Raw genomic sequence first — 21,564 nt, 5'->3', positions numbered from 1 at the left:
ATTCATTTAGCATAATTGACCCCTTATCATCTTTCCCTTAGCACAACTCTCTTCAATTTTCTTCTTCCCTTTAATGTAACTTCTTGCCTCATTTTATTTCCCAATTCCTCCCATCGCAATTGTCCTTATGCTTCCCAAGTTGATCGCGATGTGAAGGTGGTGGTAGTAGAGGTGGTTGTATCCGATTGTGATAATGCTAATGTAGACTGTTGCGTTTAATTGTTATGATGGTAGCGGAGGTGGTTTGTGTTTGATTGTAATGGTGGTGGTAAAGCGATGACGTCCAATCATAATGGTTGTGATAAAGGCAACTTCATGAGATTTTGAGGTAACGGTTCATTTTTATTGTCTATGCTAATAAGAAGAAGAGAAAATGAAAATATATTGGAAATTGGGGTTCGGTTAAGTGAGAAATAAGGTTGTAAGGGTAAATTTATTATAAAATAGAACGTATTTTATAGAAGGCTAAAAATGTAAATTTATTATATAAGTTTATTCTTCCATTAACTTTACCTTTATTGTAAGACAATTTAATGTAATTATGTCAAAACCATGAAATTTATTATATTTTTTCAAACAACAAGTGTAAAGCTGTAAATGAATCAAGTTGTTCATAAATAGCTCAAGGTCGGCTTGTTTATTATTAGAGCGTATGTTCAATTTTTAGGCTCGTTTATTAATTTAGCCGAGTTTGAGTAGTCCTAAGCTCAGCTTGATAAGACTCGTGAACATAAAGAAAATAAATTAGTATTTATTATTAATAATATATCAAAAATTTTAATATTTTATTTTATTTTTCTATTTGTATTTGATATTTGTATAAATTTACATATTTGATTGATGAAATTTATTATTAATATAAGCATTTTACTCATAACTTTTTTTTTTTTAATCTTAATAAGTAAATTAATTTAAGTTTAGTTTTTTTCAAGCTCGAGTTTAAGCCGAGTTCAAGTTTATCAAATATTTGACAAACCAAATTTGAGCTTGAGCTCGACTAATTTTTAATAAATAAGTCTGAATACTTAAAAGTTTGGTTTGGTTTAACTCAGCTCGTTTATAGCCCTATTCAAGGGTGATCGGTGTAATTTATTTAAATTTTTATTATTATATAACACATTAATTAATAAATAAATAAATCTGTATAATAATTTTTAGGGTAAATTACACTTACACCCCATGAGGCTTGGGTTTAATACATATCACCCCCTGACATTTGAAAAATTACACTAACCCCCCGTCATTATAATTATTTAGACAGAATGAAGACATTGAACTCATACACTCCCTCTTTTCATGCTTTACTTTACTTCTTTTGTTTTTTTTTTTCTCCTTTTCCTTTGCTTTACTTTACTTTTTTTTTCAATGAAATTTTCTCTTTTTTTTACTAAAAGTTATTGTCTTTATACAAATAAGAGTTTGTGAAATGGACTATTAATCACAGAAATGTAAACATAATTTTCAAAATATCAAAAAATAAAATATAATTAAACCAAACCTCAGAAGAGTCAGTGTAATTTACCCCAATTTTTATATTTGAATACACATGCCTATATGGTCCATATTGGTGTTGTCAGTTTAATTGTGGAGTTTGTACAGCTCACAATTGAGAATAGTTATAGCAGAAATTCATTTATGAGTAATAAATATTAAATGGGTACCAGATGAGTTGTTGTCTTTAATGCGTGACATGAGTGTTATAATTTTTTTATATTTTTTTTTCACTGAGAAGGTGACATTTCGCGCACGCAACGTTTGAAATATTGTTGATTTGAAAAATATATAAGTCTCAAATTTTTTATTAAATAAATGATTAATACAGTTATAAGGTCTATAAAATTATGGATCTCATATTTATATGAGATATTTAATTATTTATTTAGTAAAAAATTTAATATTCTTATTAAAATAAATAATACGAATATTATGTAAATAATTTTTATAACCTACTTAGGTCATCTCCAACGGTTCACCAAAGTTGACATCAAATTTAAATTTTGATGAAAAAATTACTGTTTGGTGCTCCAACGGTTGCACCAAATCGATATCAAATTGAGATTTTACCAAATAATTCATCAAACTGAGGACAACATACAGATTTCACCAAAACACTGTGTGTGACCGTTGGAGGGAGAAACCGGTCAACCAGCCGGTTGCCCGGCCGGTTGACCAATCGGTCGACCGGTGCACCATTTAAGCCACTGGTTCGTTTGAATCCTCAGTTGGTTGGTTTGAACTGGTTGGTTTGAACTGCTGCCTCGCGTGACCGTTGGAGAGCAACCGGTCAACCGGACGGTTGACTGGCCGGTTGACCAACCGGTCGACCGGGTTGGGCAATTCGGCTACAGTGCACAACTAGCAAGAACAGGTTTGAACTGGTTGGTTTCAACTTGTTTGAGCTGGTTTATTTGGACATAGGCTAATTTGTGGATTATGAATAATTTGAAGGTGATATAAATTTAAATTCCCTATATATTTGACATACATATTTCACAACTAGCCGTTACAAAAAAAATAAATAAAATTGGCTGACCGGTCGACCAACCGGTCGCCCCTTTCCCCGGTTCACAAAGGTGGGTTCAAACAGTTCAAAAGGGTATAAAAAAAAAAATTACACTTACCAGTCGACCAACCGATTGCCCCACGGGATTTGACGCACCATTAGAGCTAGTGATATCATATTTGATGAAATGAGTCATTTTTTACTCTGATTTGCTGAAAAAAGAAGTTCACCGTTGGAGATGCTCTTAATTTATACATTAATTTGGCATTTTGTTGACTTTTACTACCAAACACTCCGGGTGCGTTTGGTTTGTGTTTTGAAATAAATTTTTTTTTAAAAATTATTGAGAGCATTTGGAATTTTTTTTGATTTGTTTGGTTGTATATTTTGAAAATAGTTTGTACGTTTTGTATGATTTGATATTTTGTTATAATTGAGTAGATGTGTGTGAGAGAAAAAGTGATTGAAAAAGAGAGAGGAGAGAGAAAAAGTGATTGATTAATTAATATGTAAGAGAGAGAGAAAGAGATTTTGGAAAAAAAAAAATTTAATTGAATAAAACAAAATTTTGAAATTTTTTCTCAAAACTTGTATCTTGAGATACAAATTAAACAAATCATTTGATACCACACTCCATCAAAAAACAAGATAAAATTTTTTTAAAAAAATTAAAAAGTTTAAAAAGATAAAAATGCTAAAAATATTGCGTGGTGATTAAGATGTTTGGCCATTGCATATCATGCATTTTTTTTTTTGTTTTCTAACGGATTTTTGGTGGGAAGCTATAACTTGGTATTTTTGGCTAAAAAAAGTTATAAAATTTATGATATATTATATTTTCTATCCCTAAATTATTATTAAACTAGCAGATGATCCATGCCTACGGCACTCCAAGTTTAAAAAAAAAATAAAAAATAAAAAAAAACCACATTCAAGTTAATACACTTTTGACCAATGAAAAATAAAAGTTAAGACAAACTAATGTAGCGCTTTCATACTAGTAAAAATTCACCACATTGTAGTTATGATCCATTCAATCCATTAAAGATTCTTCATATTCAAGATTAAACTCCGTGTCACCATGTGTACAAAACTTTCAGTATACACATATAAACAATTACAACCATTTTGAATTCCCTTGTCCTTTTACTTTGTAATTACAATATGAAATCAGGAGAGATTAACTTAACACATATAGTTCATGAATTAATTTGAAACCAAAAAATAAATAATCATATATTCTGTATGTATAGCCTCAAGTGTAGTCCCACTTTAAACTTGGTTCAACTTCTCCCATATGCATTTTAGATCTAATTATTTCTTATTGCCAGTAGCACACCACTATAAATGCATGATGCTTGAAAAAGATCAAAAGATCCATTTGCAAATCCAGATGATATTTCGAAAGGAATTACAGTCTCACAAACTAATATGTTTCAAATGGAACCAGTTGATCTTTTCACGTTAAATAAATTCATTCCCCCCATTACATTATATGCATACATATGTGTATGCGTTTATAGTATTTAAAGAGGGACTAACAATAAAAAGAAAAGGCTTTTTACTAACAATAAATTCGTCTCCCAGTTGTGCAATCCATGTCACCTATTTGTATATTCCGTCACCTAACAGCCTGTAATTCAAGTGATGAAAATGAACAATAGAAGAAAAAAAAACCAGAGAAAATTTTAAAGAGGAATGGAGAGTGGTACTTTAAGAAGAGCAATTTGATAAGGAAGTAGTGGTTACATGCTGGCAAAGAGAAAAGACTGAGTGGGTGAAGTGGCTATTGGGCATGTCAACATCGTTAATTCCTCTGTATCAAACTGATAAACATCAATCCAACTTCGATTTCGGTGGCTGATGTTACATGAGTGAGTGAGTGAGTGAGAGAGAGAGAGAGAGAGAGAGAGAGATAGAGAACTTAGCCATTCAAAAAGCACCCAAATGGTTGTCATAGCATTCAAATTACGTTCTAAAATCTCCTTGTTACTCCATAATGGCACATTAGCAACTACAAATTAAAAACTAAATTGATATTTGAACTGAACATCCAGAGTCATCGCCTAGATGTTAACAAAGAAAAATTTGGAAGAAGAAATGATAAAGTTCACAAATTACAATTTAACGATCAACTAATATTAAAAACTCAAATTCCATAATTTAGGAAAGTGGGCAAACTCCCAATTATGCCAAATCCACTTGGGAAAAAATATTATTCTGTGTTCAAGTAAAAAAAAATGTAATTAGCATAATCACGCTTTTTATCAAAAACGTGATCTAGTCAAAAACCCACAAATGAAACCAAATCAGTAGTAGAAAATGCGAGAAAAGTTATGATGAAATTCAGTCAATGGTGGAAAGTACTCCAAAACCATATGGATAGAAGGTAAATTTCAGTCATTACCACAACTTCTCACACTTTCAATTCAACTTAAAAAAATGACAATTTTCTATTTTGAATTCCACGCAAACTGAATGCACCCAACCAAACCAGTATAAAATTAAAAAATTAAAAATTAAAAGGCAAATTACGATTTAGCTGAGAGAGGAAAGAAGTGAATCAACAATTGTTAACAACTCTATTGAAGCTCTATTCAAAACAAAGGTTACATGCAAAAACAAAATAAAATGTCCCAAATGAGCGATACTCAACAAAACATCCCCCTCCACAAAACTTTTTAGTTCAAACTTCCCAATTTCATTTGATTATTCAAGTAAAAATGATAAAATTTACGATGAAATCATGAAATTGCCCTATTTATACCCAAAAGACAGTATATATTCATTTTACTATTACCCAATATTATTAATTGAATTGAATTGAATTGAATCAATCTGACAAAGATATGAGCTATATTGCACATTGTTTTCCTATGCATTTGTTAGTTTCTTTAGACCAAGAATCAAACCATCTAATTCAAGTAATCAATCAAAACCATACACATATACAGATGCCAAACTAATAATATAAAATTTAAGCTAAAGATGTACTGTTTTATGTCAACATCAATAACCTACCAATCAATAATACCAAGAACAAAAAGAGATTAGATTCCACAATGAACATAGTTAAATCATTACACTATAAATAAATAAAAAAATAGAATTTGGAAATCAAATTGAAAGCAAAATAGAAGGCTTCTCTATTAAATCAACTAATAATGATGAAGTTTAAAACAACCAATTAGAGGATTCTATGTAAATAAGAAGACTTTTGTTAATGAGATTAATCAAAGATTGAACAGCATGATATTACAAATCCAAATAATTAAGTTATGAAATTCAAAACCAATTAACTGGAAAAAAATTCAAATATTAATCATTAACACAAAGAAGCCATGAATTTTAAATCTTAGTAAATAAAACCTCAAACTCAACTTCTATAAGTATAAAACAAATTAAGTCATGAATTTACCTTTTATGTCTATAACTCATGCCTCAACTTGAAATTGCTTACATTGGTAAAGTTTTGAATTCCATGGAAATTGAATACATTTGTACCAATTAAAAATAAAAAAATAAAACAAAAAAACCAAAATTTTATTTAGGTATGACTGAGATAGGCCGTGGGAGTGAGTGGGAATCATTCCATTATGAATCTTCAACCTAAAACAAAATCCAAACACACGGGGGCTCAACTGGTGGTGTATGATGAGATTATAAATGTACATTAAATATTGGGGAGGAAAAAACAAAGGTGAGAAAGGTTCAAATGAAAACCTCTTTATACAATAATACAATAACAACATACTAAAAACCCTAAAATCCCGTACTAATATACCAATAAAAGCATGAAATAACAACACATTCACATGAAAAATATATCTAAAAATCTAAGTTTGGGTGCTCACCACAAAAAAGTTATTGAATATAAATCTTGAGAGAGAGAGAGAGACAAAGAGAGAGAGAGAGAGAGAGTCGACACAAATCAACTCTGTAGAGCATGTGTTGGTCTTCAAAATCAAAGAATCATGGAAGTCAAAACTTATTGAAGTCAACTTCCAAACTGCCTATAATAGCTATTGACATTGGTAGATAAAAGAAAATAATTAATTATCAAGAAAAATAAAAACCAATATAATGGCTCATAACTCTATATAAGCAAAGGAAACCAGACCAAAGTCATTTGAATTTATAAGTGAAAACAAAGCAATATCCCCAACAAATTATAAACAGAAACCCCAATCGATTTTAATTGCCTTGAAATATTAGGGTTTCATTTGGGTTTAAAGTTCTATATATGGTGGAGAGGATCACCACTTATATTTGAACAAACTTGCATGTGCTCAAATCATTAGAATGTTATTATTACAACTAGAAACTGGAAGTTATACCTTACCTTTTGAAGAATTTATGGATAGGCACAGAAAGATAATTGAATTGTTTTCTAAGGGATGACCAACAAAAGGAAACATTAAAATGTTTTACTAAGAATGCAAATCAAATACTTACCACAATGTTCAGATGCGAAAGGTTGTTAAAAAGTTTCACTTCTTCCTCAAGCTCTCTAATGTGAACCTATTAAGCAAATTTAAAGCAATGATTCATATATATAAGACCACAAACACAAAGCTTCATATAAATGTAAATAAAACAATTAAATTGGAAGTGATTTTCTACTTTGAAGCACTCGTACTGCAATTGAAACATTCTTAGATATATACCAATACCAAAAATAATTGAAAAAAACGAACACAAAATAAATAAATATATCCAAAAGAATCACCATAAGCAAAATATATCTTTTAGAAATGAAGGAGCACCAAATCCAAAATCAGTAAGAGCACTTCTCAAAATAATAATAATAATAATAATAATAATAATAATAATAATAATAATAATAAAGTACAAGAACATTACCCCAAAACAAAACCCACTGCTCTCATCCGCTGTGCACCACGACTTATCATCATTCTACAAATCACCACTGAATAATGTTCTAGATAAAGCTTAAGTAAATACAAAAGTATTCAATAAATACCAAAAATATTTTGTCTAATTTGAAACTATGAGTAAAATTATGACCATCTATTTTATTTTCAGCTTAATGTTGACAGTCAGGTTAACCTTAATGTTCACATTAACCCATTTAATATTAACAATCCTCAACCCATTTGACTAACATGAAATAAAAATGGGTGTTAACATGAAACCAATATTTTTTCTTTAACCCCCATTTGATTTGATAGAGAGCGAGAGCTTTGTTAGTGAAGGTGGGGATGATGGGATGAAAAAAAACAGAGTATCTAAATTTGTAGGAAAAATATAAGTTAATTACTGATACTATTCATAGATAAATTCAGCACTGACAAAGTATCCTAATTTCTAAAATTTTGGGCTGAGATCTAAGTACCGAAAATTGGAAAAGAAATTTTAAATTACAATAAGGAAAAGGAAAAGAAATTAAAAAAAATTAATTCGTCCAATAGACTTGTAACATTAAATAATTAAATTATACTTGAAAAATTATTGAATATTCTTGGAATGCCATAAAAGTATATACACATGGTACTTCTGATAAATGAGATTGCAAAAATAAAAAATAAAAAAAATGAATGAGAATGACTTTATCTCTATTTAATTGACCAAAGTAGGTCAAGTCAATTTTGACAATTGCTTTTCTTGTACAAAAAGCCTAAGTTCACGTTTGATTTGTTTTTGTATAATTTATTTTTTTAATTCTGACCCATAATTTATTTGTTTAAGGTTTCTATCTTGTTCTTTGATTTTTTTTTTTTAATGCATTCTCTTGGCTAAATATTGGCCCCGTTTGATGTAACTGTTAAAACAGCTTATAAATTATAACTTAACAGATTATAGATTATGACTTTAATTAGAAGTTGTTAATCTGTTTGGTGTAACTGTTGAATTATAGATTTAAGTTACTGAGTAATGTTTGTTAAATAAGCTGCGAAATAGCTTTTTCAATTAATTTTTATTTTTTGTTTGTCTACATTTCTCATAAAAAATAATAATAATAATCTATAGTCCATTTGAGTCTTTTTCTATTTTTTAAAAAATAAAAAAAATAAAAAAATTTAAGAGTATAACCATAAATTAACATGTCCACAGCAAAAGCTGATAATCAGAAGTAAGGGGTGAGCAGTTTCTTAGAATCAGCTTTTTTGAGTTAAAATAAGCTGTTAGAATCAGAAGCTGTTTGAAATAAATTTAACCAAACAGTCCAAAATAACTTTTTCAAAACTAAAAGTCATAAGTTGGCTCTGAAAAGCTGAAACAAACACCCCCATTGATGTCTCATGTATTGATTTCTCATTTATTAGGAGAAATTAATAAGGCCCACTCTTAAAAGGATGCACATCATATTAATAAAGTTTGTTTATTTATCTCAAAAAAAAAAGAGAAAAAAAAAAGAAAAAGATACACATCATAAGATGGTTATGAATTTTTATGATGAAAATTACCAATGTTTGTGGTGTGTGTTGAAGTTAATTTGTGGTAAAATTATAAATTGCAAATTTATTGTGTATGCACCAGTTAAAAAAAAATATATATATTATTTTATAGACATACCATATGCACCCTTTTACGTTGTGTTCGGTTGGGGGATTTGGGGGGGGATTTGGGGAGGGATTTGGAAAGGAAAACGGAAACGGAAAAAGTGTGTGAAACTATGTGAATTGTAATTATATTTTATTCATATTTTATCTACCATTTCCATTTCCAAGTCCTTCTTCAAATCCCTCAACCAAACATAGTATTTGGGATACACATAGTAGCAACTTCGATTATATTATATTTATGTATAAGGATGTTTTAGATGAAGTTTAATCTCGGTTTCTTCTTTTTTTTTTTCTTTTTTTTTTTGTGTATGCGTGTGTAAATTCCATTGAGACATTTTATCAAACACTTAATAAGCAAGAAAGATAGAATGGTTATTGAACATTTTAGTAACAACCAAATGATAATAATGGCAGAACAACCATTCAATAGCGTAACTCAATACAATAGTCCCACAAATTCCTACTAAATCAAAGTAAATGGGTTTCGTGGAACCCAACGAACTTCATACATGTGTGTATATATACATAGATAATATATATATATATATATAAGAAAAATCAACAAAACCCATAAAAGTATACTCAAAATCCTACATGCATCTAGAAAATTAAAGAAAAACAATACTCACAGTTTGATTTTGGGAATCGTTCTTTCTCTATTCATTAATGATCAATTGATGATCTTTATGGCTTCAAAGAAAAAAAAAATCTGTAATCAATATATACACACACAGTAATCTATTAAAAAAGAGATGAGAGTATTACTTTTACTTTGCAAAACTGCTTAAGAAAGAGATGAGAGTATTACCTTCTTTTTTGTGTGTGTGTGTAAATTCCATTGAAATATTTTATCAAACACTTAATAAGCAAGGAAGATAGAATGGTTATCAAACATTTTAGTAACAACCAAACGATAGTAATGACACAACAACCACTCAATAGAGTAACTCAATACAATAGTCCTACAAATTCTTACTAAATCAAAGTAAATGGGTTTCGTAGAACACAACCAACTCTTCATATATGTGTGTCTATATACATAGATAATATTATGTATAAGAAAAATCAACAAAATCCGTAAAAGTATACCCAAAATCCTATATGCATCTAGAAAATTAAAGAAAAACAATACTCACAGTTCGATTTTGGGAATCGTTCTTTCTCTATTCCACTAATGATTAATTGATGATCTCTGTCGCTTCAAAGAAAAAAAATAAAAAAAAAATCTGTAATCAATCTATACACACAATAATCTATGAAGAAAGAGATGAGAGTGTTACCTTTACTTTGCAAAACAGAGCACCCAACAAACCCACTATCTGCGAAGTCGCCGATCTGTTATGTATTAGGTTTTCGAGGGAATGAGTGACTAATAGGGGTGAGGCTGTGACCGTTGCTAGTGAGATTGAAGATGAAGAGTGAGCTTTAAGAGTGAGAGATGAGAGAGACAACTCAATTTTGAATTTTGAATGAGAGAGAGAGAGAGAGCTGAAAAGAGAGATGGAAAGGAAGAAGAAACATAAGGAGAAATTTATATCCACCGTAGGATGTATGTGAACAAACAATCTCAACCATTGAAAAATAATTTGTTTCTTGGACATTTTTTAGCTGTTGGATTAAATTAATCTAACAGTTCACATTTTGACAAAGGGACAAAAGTCCCATCAGAATTCAAAAACAACCCTTTCTTGTTATATATATATATATATATTATATTTGAACATTTGATTGATATATACACTGATCTCATATATTCAAAAATCTAATCAGCGAATACGATCTCAAAATCTGAAGATTTCACTGTCGACGATCTCGCCGTTTATCAACAATAGACGATTTGCCACCAATAATCTCACCAAATTTGCTTTGATCACATGCTCTTCGGCAATCTCGAAATCTATTTCAATAAGAGCTTATATTTCAAACCTGTATCAAATTTTGAGAGTTTCATCAAGATTGAGAGTGTTGATTGAGTTTTAGAGGTTTTGCTTCGATCACGTGTTTGATTATTGTTCAAGTTTGACCAGGTATGTTGATTTGTTGATTAGTTTTTTTTTATTTATTATGTATGATCTGATTTTGTTTGATAAAATTAGAGCAAAATTTTACTCAAGTACTATGTGCTCTGTTTTTGTTTAGGAGTAAAATTCTACTCTGGTTTTATATGCTCTATTTTTGTTTGATAAAATGAGAGCAAAATTTTGCTCTGGTATTATGTGTTATGTTTTTGTTTGATAGAATAACAATAAAATTTTACTCTGGTAGTGCGTGTTTCTGTGATTTGTTTTTGGACTCGTAGTGACAGTAAAATTTTACTTTGATTGACAATAAATTTTTATTGTCAAGTGATTGCAGATTTGAAAAATAGTTCCACTTCTTATGTTGTTATGCAAGTATGGTGATCGTAACATTGTGTTGAAGGTTGTGTCAAACTGCACATTAAAGGATTTAACCGATTTCTATTGTTTATTCATGGTATGTTCCTGAATGGCAAATATAAGGCCACATTGTTATCAACTACAATGAAGAATAGGGATCAAGGTAGATACTATTGTCAGTGTCTTACAAAGTAAAATTTTACTTAATTTTAGAGTAACATTTTACTTATTTTCTGAGTAAAATTTTACTTTTAATTATAGTAACATTTTATTGTTCTACTTTTTTAGCCTTTTGTGTATTCTACATACTAATTGGAAAATGTTCTCTTTTTTAGATTTTTTCCTCTTGCAATTGATATTGTCGATATAGAGACTATGAATAGTTGTGGATGATCTTGTTGTCTTTTATCCAATTTATAAGAAGCTATCCGATAGGCCAATAAAGAATATGATTCCATTTAGGGGTGAGAGCATAAGATGAGTATAGTGTAGTAGATGTAAGAAGTACGGTCATAACAGAAAAACTTGTAAGGAGACATTGTCATGAAAGACATTATTATTTTGTAATAAAAGTATGAAAATAATGTAGTATTTTTGCAATAACAGTCCATTTTTACTGTGTTGTTGAATGGTTGTCTATCCAATTCACTAAGTTGCTTTGTAATTCAATTTGACACTTTAGTATATTTTTTTAATGTTCTTGATTAGTTTCATGTAAAAAAAATTGTAATGGAGCTTGTTCAGTAGAAGTGAAGGTTTTGAGTAAAATTTTACTCTAAAAAACAATAAAATGTTACTGTCAGAAACAATATAGGTTTAGTATGAGTTCTACTGTAAAACATATCTAATATGTACCAACATATGTACCCTTTTTATTTTTAAATTTCAAAATAATATAACTTTTGATTTAGATGTCGGTTTTTAATAAAATTAGTATTTTTAAAATTCTCTCATCAAGATCTATCAAACAAGATTCAGGTTACTATGAAATTCCTTTAAAAAAAAGTAAAACAAAATATCATCGAAATTTACGTAGACAGTAAAATTTTACTATCATTATCAAAGTAAGGCAAAATCGCAATGTCTTTCAGAGTAAAATTTTACTCTAAATTAGAGTAAATTTTATTATGATTCAAAGTAAAATTTTACTGTCGTTAAGCAAATCAGCAATCAAACTTTATTTTCATTAACCAAAGTAAAATTTTACTGTTACAAAAACAAAGTACATACTAGAGCAAGGAATTGTAGTCGATTTTTACTTTAGACCTATGAACAAACAAACAAAAAAACTCTTGATTTTTCATTGTAATATATCAATTTATCATTTTTTTGACATATATGAAGTCATTTTATCTTAGATTTGAAGTTATTGATCTCAAACATGAATTCATAGCCATCAAATCTAATATGGTGATGGTTGACGGTAAGGATAAGCGGTGAAGATGTGCGATGCTGACAGATGATGGAGATGGTGGGGGCGATGAACAACCATCGAGGTGGAGTTAGTAGAGACAGAGAGAGAGAACTATAAAAGAAAAAGAGCTTCTTTGACTTGTGATGGTTGATTTGAAAGTAACGACCGATAGAAGATGATGAAATCGTTCAATAACTTCAAAACATTCAATAGTGGCACTTGAAAATCTCTTATTATGTTTCAATTTTTGCTTCAATTGACTGTTTTTGAAGGAGGGTTTTCGAATCAAAGGTTTTTGAATTTTGATAGTTTTCAAACGAAGAAAAAGAACAAGAGAGACAAACAGCTCAACTGCTTGCTATTGCCCATATATATGCAAGGGTATTCCTATCTTTTCATCTTATTTTTTTAATTCTGAAAGGTTTTGACAGTATTAATTTAGGGTGATTCCACTTGTACCACTATTTTACCTCTTTACACCTTCCATATGAATTTTTTTTTTTTTCGATATGATCCATGTGTGAAATTACCTTTAAGGACAAAAGACTAAAATTAAATATATTGTGTTATCTCCGTACACCCTTTGATCTTCAATCCCTACTCCTCTTTTTCCTTTCTTAATTTTTCTTTTCTCTTACACATCTCTTTTCAAAAAGTGAGAATCATAGTATTTTGATCATTAAAGAAAGCAATAGATGAAGAAACGATGGTGAAAAACCATCAAAAAAGTGAAATGGTGAGATTTTTTTTATTTATTTGGTAAGTTTTTGTTTCGTTTTTTTTGGATTTGTGTTCGACTTTCGTTCGGTGGTTCGAAATTGAACAAAATAAAATAGTCCGACAACACATTGTCAAATAAAAAATATAAGTATCGTAACCAACTACCGAATAAAAGATACATTTCCGGTAACCCCAAACCGAATTTTCTTAATTTGTTCGGCTTCTCATTACCATATATTTTCAGTTTCATTTTTTTTATATTTTTTTTTATATTTTTTTGCCTGGGAGGATTATACTTATACTTATACTTATACTCATTGCAACAATGCAAGTACTACAATATTAGTGGACTCTAGTCGTGAATTCATTACAGACGAGGTTTGTTAAGTTTTTTTTATGAATACGAATTTTTCTTATTTTTAATTTGTATTGAGTTTTATTAATAATTTGACGTATAAATGTATTTATTATCTTTAGATTTTTCGTAGTCATGAAGCATTAATTAAATGAGCTTTTGAAGTTGGGAAAAAGACTGGATTTGTCATTGTTATAAAGACATCAGATGTGGGAGGCAATGGCAGAAAACCAAAACTTACACTTACTTGTAAAAGAAGTGGTTACTATAGAGACAACAGGAAGATCAAGGGGAAACGATTGAGGTTGATAGGTTCTAAAAATTGTGGATGTCTATTTCTATTAAGGGAAAAAAAATTACCTATAAATTATCAAAACGAATTGTGATAACATATTTGATTGATGGATACAAACAATGACAGATTTTATAGATGCGTGTTTGATTTATGAATTTTTTTATGGATGCTTCAAGGAAACAGTAAATCTTTCAATGTATAGCAACGGGAGCCTAGGCAACTCTATTGTAGTTTGGCAACATGACATTAGAGTAATCCCATTTGTATAACAATGTATCACTGAACATGCACTTTACAAGTGGCCCAAATTAATTTTTTGTTATCATCTAATTTGGCGGCAACATAATGCTGGGGAAAAAAATAGTGTTTGGTAACATGGCACTGGAGTAATTCAAATTAATTAGCGTTGTATTACCGAACAAGCCCACCACAAATTAAAAAATCATTGTTTAGAAGAAAGTGTCTTTGTAAATGTATTGTAACAAAATGTTGGAGAGATCTATTTTTTCCGGCAGCATAACACTGGAATAATATAAATTGTTTAGCACCGTGTTACTAAAATTAGTGGTGTAAAGAGATGAAATAGTTAATTTAGGGTTAGTTTTAGTGATATATTGGGGGTGTAATGAGAATTATATTTTTTTTTAGTGGTGTAATGAGATGAAGGATGTAAAGAGGTTCAATAGTGGTGTAAATAGAATCACCCTTAATTTATTCCATATCCTTTACACAGAAAAGACCTAATAGGAGGGGTTCTCACCACAAAACCCTTTAGTTAACTCAAAGACATTTCATTATTTTTTTGAGATAAATTACACTGATTTTCCTTGAAGTTACTGACATTTATAAAGACCTCACTTGAAGTTTTAAAAATAACACTAACTTCTCCTTTGATTTGCTTTTAAATTTCAAATACACCCTTACCACTGCAAAAATTTCGATTTTTTGCCACAAATACTCAAAACGCCGTCTCAAAAACTTTTTTGTGATGGCAACTGACTTTTAGCGACGGCAAGGGGGTCACAACAAAGGGCGTTGCCAAAATTTTTTTGCGACTGGAAAGTGTCGTTGCCTTTGTTTTACGACGGCAAAGTTGCCTTTTTTGCGATGGAATTATGTTGTCGGCAATAATATGTAAAAATCTAAGATTTTTTGAGATGACACTGTGTTGCCGTCGCTGTTATTTGCGACGGCAAAAAATATCGTTGCTAAAAGTGTTATTTGCGACTGGGGTACTTGCCGTCGCTAAAAGTTATTGAGATAGCACAGACACGCCGTCACTAAAATATTATTTGTGATGACAAACAAGACTGTCACAAAAGGTTTTATTCCAACTATTGGCAATATCTTTTTCGACGGCAATGCTGACGTCGCAAAAAAAAATCTGGTTCTTATGTTTTTTTGAGACGATGTGATGCTGTCTCAAAAAAAAAAAAAAGCAATAAAAATATTAAAAATATAAAAATTACCTGTATTAAATGAAAAATAACTAAAAAAGAAACCAATAATTATATAATAATATAAACATTCCAGTATAAAAATAACAATTCATCTATAATAAAAATATTCTTTCATTCATCACAACACACATCAACAAAATTATCCCACTATATAATGTTGCATAATACATATACAATGTTTAAATACATAATGTTGTTCACAAATCAAAAAAACATAAATCAAAAACAAAAGTTTTCCTCATGATTCTTTCGTGGGTAACAAAAACAAAAGTTAGTCGTAATCTACCTCCCACCTGCATTCCACAAGAAACAAACTGCTACTCGAGAAATATCTGTAAACAAAAAATAAAAATAATTAATGACAATATAATTATGTGTTAATATTTTAATTATAAAAAAATATAAAAAAATTAACTACTATATAACTACAAAGATAATTAAGTAAATAATTTTGGCTAGACAAAAATTCGGCTCTAACTCCCAAATCGGGAACCCGATTGGAGTCTTCTCCCACAAGTCTTTTGTGCTTAGGCGGTCGTGTGTGCCAAGTTTTGTGCTAAACCAACGCTGTTTGGTGATTTTGGGGCGTCAACACCTCGAATTCAAGTTTCTTAAGGAACTAGTTTGTCTAGACCAAAATCTGGCTCTAACTCCCAAACCGAGAACCTGATTAGAATCCCGTCTTCTCCCATAAGTCTCTTGTGCATAGGCGGTTGCGTGTGCCAAGTTTCGGGCTAAACCAACGCCGTTTGGTGATTTTGGGGCGTCAACACCTCGAATTCAAGTTTCTTAAGGAACTAGTTTGCCTAGAGTGAAATTCGGCTCTAACTTCCAAATTGGGAACTTGATTGGAGTCCCGTCTTCTCCCACAAGTCTCTCGTTCCTAGGTGGTCGTGTGTGCCAAGTTTCGTACTAATCCGATGCCGTTTGGTGATTTTGGGGCGTCAACACCTCTCGAATTCAAGTTTCTTAATAAACTAGTTTGCTTAGAGTAAAATTCGGCTCTAACTCCCATACCGAGAACCCGATTGGAGTCCCGTCTTCTCCCACAAGTCTCTCATGCCTAGGCGGTCATGTGTGCCAAGTTTCGTACTAAACTGACGTCGTTTGGTGATTTTGGGGCGTCTACACCTCGAATTCAAGTTTCTTAATGAACTAGTTTGCCTAGAGTGAAATCCGACTCTAACTCCCAAACTGGGAACCCGATTGGAGTCCCGTTTTCTCCCACAAGTCTCTCGTGCCTAGGCAGTCGTGTGTGCCAAGTTTCGTGCTAAACCGACCCTGTTTGGTGATTTTGGGGCATCAACACCTCGAATTCAAGTTTCTTAATGAACTGGTTTGCCTAGAGTAAAATCTGGCTCTAACTCCCAAACTGGGAATCCGATTGGAGTCCCGTTTTCTTCCACAAGTTTCTTGTGCCTAGGCGGTCGTGTGTGCCAAGTTTCGTGCTAAACAGACACCGTTTCGTATTTTGGGGCGCCAACACCTCGAATTCAAGTTTTTTAATGAACTGTTTGCCTAGAGTGAAATCTGGCTCTAACTCCCAAACCGGGAACCCGATTCGAGCCCCGTCTTCTCCCTCAAGTCTATCGTGCATAGGTGGTCGTGTGTGCCTTGTTTCGTGCTAAATCGACGTCGTTGGTGATTTTGGGGCGTCAACACGTCGAATTCAAGTTTCTCGTGCCTAGCTTCTATCCTTTTGGGCTGTGTACAATTAATTTGTGGTTATTCTTAGCTTAGAATGTGTAATAACCCTGATCCACAATTAGCCACTAATCAGTAGTTAAGGATGTTAATTAAATGAATAAAATAAATTATGGGTTTATTTTGTGATTTGCATGATATTTGGCTTACTATTTGTTACTTGTAGAAATATCCGTCTGGAATTCACTTTAATATGTAAATTGAAAGCCTTATCGGCATTCGAAACCGAAATTGACTCCACTAGTATGTTATTTGGAATTTTTAGAACCATATGGCAAGTTTTATTAAAAATTAATTCAGTCTGATTCGTTAAGTTGCGTTTGGCAAGCCTTATGTTCTAATTAGTGTATTTTAGCATCATAACTTTATATGTGAGCCTTAAGCTCATTTTTTAGCTCAATCCTTTTGCCCCTTAGTGCTAAAATCTGGTGAAACATTTTAGAGAGAGAGGGAGCACAATTCTAGAGAGAGAGAGGAAGAGATTGAAGAAGAATTGAAGGTTATAACTTGAATTGATTAAAGATTGTGCTAGTACCTAGCTAATTGAAGACTCTAGGTATGGATTTAAGACTTAATTATGACTTTTAACCATCAAGTAGATCATTTCAAGAAGAATTTGTGATTATGTACAAGAATTGGACCAAAGATGATGTATTTAGAACTAATTCATACATGCATGCTTAGTTTCGTTTAATTTCATCATTTAGAGCATGATTCATATCATCCATGTTTGAATTATCATGTTCCTTCACTTAAAATCATGTTTTGGGAAGAATTTCTTACATGCATGGAGCTTATGAGCTCAATTTGCTAGTTTCATGAGGTTTGAAGAAAAGATTTTACATGCATGTTGTGTTCATGAACATTCATCATGTTTTAAGTTGAAATTGTGAGTTTTTAACAAACTCTTGGGCCATGATTTTATGAAATGATCCTAAATTCTTCATGTTCTACAAGTTTACTATGCTATCTCAAGTTTTGGGGCCCAAGAGATGTGTTTTGAAGGTTAGAATTCGAGTTTTGAGCTTGAAGGTGCAATCTGAAAATTCCAGAATTTGCATCTACGCTCGAGCATGGGAGTTCACGCTCGAGCGACCAGTCTGAGTCTGTGCACTCTGCTCGAGCGACCAAAAGTCTGCTCGAGCATGAAATGCAAGCTCCCAGAAGTTTCATGTCTTTTGCAGATCGCTCGAGCGAAGGAATGTGCGCTCGAGCGACCATTCACATTTTGCATGTCTGCTTGAGCGAGGAAAGCTATGCTCGAGCGTGGACCTTATTTTCAGAAATTTTTCCTAAGTGTTCCAAGGCATGTTTTGGCATCCTCATTGCATCTTAGGCATTCTTAAGCCTTAATTAATCCATAGTAATAAGGTTATGGGTTAGAAACACACTAAGAAAAGAATGTACTAAGTTATGAGATTCATGAGTGTGTTTTAAGCAATGTGTTAAGGAAGAACAAGAATCAATGTAGTGAAAGCTAAGCCTTAATGGCCACTTGAATGTGTAATGATAAGACGTGCTTGTGTTATGTATTTTGTGATTGTAGGTCGAGACTCGAGGATTGATTGACCGCTTACTGGAACCACTGTGAGTAACGTTATCGTAAAGATACGTTTATATGAATTATGTTCCAAATGAAATGTGATAAGCTATGTTTTCTGAAATGATATCTGTTTTTGTAAATGAATATTCCGTATTTGAAACCTATTATGGCATCCATAGATAGTCCCAAGTCATGGGGGACGGTATGAAAATGTGGGTCCATGACATTCATGTGTTTACGAGATCTCGTTAGCCACTTCATTGTGGTGACATGTGTTTAATCGGTATCTGGAACCGATTACTCTAGTCGGAAGACGTTCTGTGATGTGTTCTATGGGATGTACCATTATTATGTCCTGATATGGAAATGACTATGCTATGATCTGTTTTCCGCTTATGATATGTTCGGATTTCGTTCACGAACCCCTTTACATTAATGTTATTCATTGGGTTTTACCTCATTATGTGTATATATATGTATAGATGAGCATTCTGGAGCCCGAGCCTGAAGGCTTTTGTCTGAATCTGTGTCCTGTTGTCAGCCAACCATTGTGCCTCACGTGGAGGTTCCCGAAGTGTCCTGTGTTCAAATTCTGTTAGTTCTATGTATATGTATGACTTGTTTTAATTCTGTTGGCTGGACTTAAGATACTGTAATGTGTGTGGGTATAATATATGAATGACTTTGATTTATGTATATAAAGTTTTTAAATATTCCGTTTCATATAAGTCAGCACAGCTCATTGGACAATTATATTTATGCATTTGCTTCCGCTAGCCCCTTAATCTTGTTAATCTGTTCAGAGGCCTTCGGTAGTCTAAGGATTATTGGTCGGTTACGATGCTAAACCTATAGAGGCGGGTTTGGGTCGTGACAGAATGCAAAGATACATTTTATACCTGATCTTCTGGTGGTGGTGTATATGGATTCTCTTCTCATGTAGATTCCATAAATGCTCGGTGGCCACTCGATTTATCAGGAACCTATGATAGTCAATACATAATGTGTTAATCATATTTGAATTTTATTATATATATGTACATATATGTTGTGTGAAAATTTAACTATCAAACAATTTAATTTATATCAAACCTGTCTGTTGGGATCTACACTCGCCCCCTGTGATACAAGGGCCATCATCTCAGCTCTCATCTACTGTAAATGTGTAGAGAAATATGCTCGCATCTCCTCCCTCAGCTCCTCCCTCAACTCATCCCTTAGCTCTGCACCAACCTGCTGGGTGATCTAAATAATAGTCGATGGCTGGGGTGTTGACTGTGATGGCCCAGCACTATCTTTATACACCGCTCTCCGAGGCACAGTTCTCCCGTATGTGCGACAATATCCATGTCCTTCATGACGTATCAACTCATGGAAAATGGCATTCCTAGCCTCCAAAGTTCGACAATCCTCAGGTAGCATGGAGAGTTAACGATTAAATTCATCCTGTATTGAATAAGATATACACGTATATGTGAAATTAAGATGGTTGACACACAAGAAAATAAAAAATAAACTTTAAATACAATGTTAGGTGTTTGGAAACTACCAAGGTCTAGATAACCTCAGGGTCATCTGCTCTACGTGTTATAAGCCAAACATTCATCTTATCAATAGACTCCCCCTTATTGGTCAGCTAGATTTTTTTAGAAATATGAAAATTAGAATCCAAATAATTTTCAAATATACAATGTTTATTTATATACAAAAATAAAACAATAAAATATAAACCTCATGCCGTATCTAAGCGAAAGTAGTATGCCCTGTGATATGAGCTATGTCGTGAGCTCGCCGATTTTTAGCGTTCCTAGTTGCAATTTTTTATAACAGGTTCAACAAATGTAAGTATATAAATATGATTTGTATGTTTACATATCATACATATAACTTATTTGTATACCTTAGCATCAGAAGTACGCCAATACTCCACAAGTTCTTCCCACTGACTTGGCACAATATGCAAAGGAACACCATTCTTCAGATTAAGATCAGAACTTCTAGACTTGAAATACTTAGTCTTAATCTTATTCTTGTGATCCTTCCATATGCTGTTGCAGGTTTTCATGCAGATTGGCTTATACTCCTATGGACATATATTCAAACTGTCCTATAAAACACAATTTCAAAGTTTAAATAATAATAACACAATTTTGGAATTTGAATTTTTGGACAAAAATATACTTTTACCTTCACATCCTTCCAGATAGCATCAAGAATATTATCAGGCACAGTGTTCCCGTCAAGAAAAGTAAGAGGAACAATGTTACCATTCCGCACAATAATGCCAAGTTAAGTAGTTAACTTAGACACGTTATCCTCTATTAGACAGTAATTTTCATCAAATTGTATGTCCAACTTTGTACCAGTACCCCACTCCTTAATGTCCTTGGCACATCCTCTACCACGTCTAGTCAAGGTTGATGAAGAACTAACATGACCTACGAAATACAATAAGAATAAAAAATATGCATCACTAATAAACAAATGCAAATTAAAATAATGTCAATACAAATCGAATACTTATACCTGAGGTGGGCTGTGAAGAAGTCGCAGGGTTTGGAAAATACAATGAGAATAAACAAGTTATATATAATGAGAATAAATAAATAAATATTTAAATAATTTTCATACAAATCAAAGTAAATTTATAGACTTGCAGATGGCT

The 21,564-nt window shown here is 31.8% G+C and overlaps 1 protein-coding gene across 1 annotated transcript in view; it reads right to left on the bottom strand.

The window, feature by feature from the left end:
* LOC145788592 (E3 ubiquitin-protein ligase SINAT2-like) overlaps window positions 1-21,564 on the bottom strand; it is a 71,902-nt gene that overhangs the window by 32,643 nt on the left and 17,695 nt on the right. The window lies entirely within an intron of this gene.

Source organism: Camellia sinensis, unplaced genomic scaffold (genome assembly GCF_055761805.1).
Source record: "Camellia sinensis isolate YWXY unplaced genomic scaffold, ASM5576180v1 Unanchor1, whole genome shotgun sequence".
Taxonomy (NCBI): Eukaryota; Viridiplantae; Streptophyta; class Magnoliopsida; order Ericales; family Theaceae; genus Camellia; species Camellia sinensis.
Note: the sequence above shows the minus strand (reverse complement) of the source record. Positions and strands in the feature narration are given on the sequence as shown.